Here is a 2,737-nt window from a genome sequence, read left to right on the forward strand (position 1 = left end):
CCCAAGCTTTTTTGAAGTCAAACAAACATGGAAACAACTTTACCATGCTCAACGGAGTCTTCAAACTCTTCCCCTTAGAGTAATCAAAGAAAGCATTAATTGTTCATGCCCAATGGAGTTTTTAGAGAATCTGCCCCTTGATGATCAACATTTGAAATGATTAGCTTTTACTCCTCGGAGTTCTCAAGTCTCTTGTATTTTGATATGATCAAGTTGCTCACTGATTCTCATCCTTGAAAATTTTCCTTGATGTTAAGCACATATTTTGCATGCAAAAGAATGTTAATTCTAAGAATGATGATTCTAATGCAAAGCCTATGTTAGTCTTGAAGTTTTAAAACTTTTTATGAAATGAGGTTGCAACCTCTTGTGACTGAATCACTAGTTGACACAACCTCGATTTTTGCATATGTAAGATAAAGCAAACGTACGATACCAACATGGATATGAGTCTCGCTTCATCGGGAGTCAGTTAAACACTATCTCTTCGGGGTGCGCTTTCAAATTAAACCCTACTTCAATTAGGACTTTTAAGGGTTGTAACGTGGCCGGGTTCACGGTTTAAAGAAACAAAGGATATTTAGGCTCAAAATTATTTGTACCCACCCCCTTCGTGATGTTCTCCAGTCCTATGTTCAATTAACTCGACACGAGTGTTCATCCCTCACAAGGAATTTGGAATGGTTGAGGGATCAATAAGGTTCTTTGGACATGGCGGTCGCTCACCTTTTATTCTTCTGATTCATTGTCACACGACTTTGTTCTTGCTTGGCAATTTCACCATCTTTTTTCTTTTTTTTCGCCATTTTCTTTTCATCTTTTTTTACTTTCATTATTTTTGCGCCATTTTTTTTTGCCCTTTTTTTTTTTGAACAAGTCGTGTGACCTCGCATAGTCTTTGATTCGTTGGAGGTGATTACGACTGCCTTACTCCTTTGATTTGATGAAGGATTACCATTGTGGTATCGTCATCTCTTGATCTTTTGATGAAATAAGGATAATCATTGCGGTTTTGACATTCCTCAACCTTTTGAAGGATAACCATTGTTGTATCCTTAGATGCATACCCTTTTGGTGAATTTTGAACACTCGATCAAGTTAAATGAACACTACCCTGCCCCAAGGTTAAAATAAGGGTCTTTATAATTAAAAAGGAAACTCCTACTTCAAGGCTCAAAGGGGTTATCGAGGGTCTATCTCCCTTATATCTCCGGTGTTTGGGGATTTGAAACAATGCCTGTACATCCTTAGTAGGGTTTTATTCAAAAACACACGATCAGAGATTTTGCATTTTTATTTTTCATCATTCTCCCTCCGCTCTTTGCCTAAGCAAGTGATTAGTAAAGTTGGTATCGTAATGCCAAAAACATTTTATGAGTGAAAACGAATGGATTACTTCAAGACAAACATAAGCAATGTATTTTTATTTTCATTCAAAAATTAACAAACTTTTACATGCTATAAATGCTTAAACAAACAATGAAATGTTACAAATGAGAATGCAATAAAGAAACTAAATGAATGCCATTGTTGAGGAGACTTGACTCCGTCTGGACTTATTGATCTTGAATACTTTCTGCAGTTCTTTCCAAACACTTCAGATTACTCCAAAAGAGAACTCCAACGAAGTCACCTAAGAGTTGTAAACTTTTGCCTTGCTTTAGGGATTCGAGCAATGCGAGTGATGCAATGCTCAAGATAAGAGTACGTCTTGCTTATCCCTCGTGCGGGAGCCCCAAGCATAGTTTCTAGAGTAGTAATCGCCATCATAAATGGGAAGAATCTTGTATGATCATCAACTCAAGAGAGCTACTTGTGGTGAAGAAGACCCAATACTAGAATCTTAACCAATTGTGATTCCAACAAACAAGGAAACGAATGAGCACAAGGCAATAGAATCACATCAATTTGTTTCTCATGTTCTTCTTGTCTCTGTTAACTAGCAAAGCCACTGAGAAGGAGATCCTGAGAAAAGGCAACTGATATATGAAGTAGAACCTTGAGAATGAGAAGCGTTGTGAAGAACACTCTTGATTACCACTTGGAAGAAGATTCTGACAAAATCACCTAGGAATTTGTAGTGCTTTAAGGGATTCGAGCAAAGCAAGTATTGCAATGCTCAAGGTAAGAATACGTCTTGCTTATCCCTCGTGCGGGAGCCCCAAGCATATTCACATATGTACAAGAGATGATTACCACTTTGAGCTTCAATATCCATCATTAGGAGTGAGTAAGTGACCCTTGCAGTTTCTTGACATCAAGTATTAGGCTCAAACACACAATGTATAAGTCAATGGAGTCACGACCTTCTATGACTTTCAACCTTTTCTCCAAGAGGTGGAACCTTTTGTCAATTCCCATACTCGGAAACTCGAAGACTTCAATGATGTGAATTCTCCTTACCAAGAACAGGAATGTCAACATTATTTCAGACATTCTGGTTCATAAGACCTTCTCATGGGTGAAATTAACATTTGCATTTGACCTCTAAGGAACTTGTCTCAATTCTTCTTGTCAAAGAGAAAAGGCTTGATTAACCTCCACACACTAATTCATGTTAGTTCCCATTTTTGTTCTCATTTTAGTCAAAGAAACCCATAGAGTTGTTCCAATGTTAACTTTTGAGCACGTAGCGGTGAGAAGTCAATTGTATTGCTGAAGTCAGAACTTGAGTAGAAAGGGCCCCATATGCTCTTGAGAGAACCATGAAATGCATGATAGTATGGATGCATGTTTC

This window comes from Vicia villosa, linkage group LG1 (genome assembly GCF_029867415.1).
Source record: "Vicia villosa cultivar HV-30 ecotype Madison, WI linkage group LG1, Vvil1.0, whole genome shotgun sequence".
Lineage (NCBI taxonomy): Eukaryota > Viridiplantae > Streptophyta > Magnoliopsida > Fabales > Fabaceae > Vicia > Vicia villosa.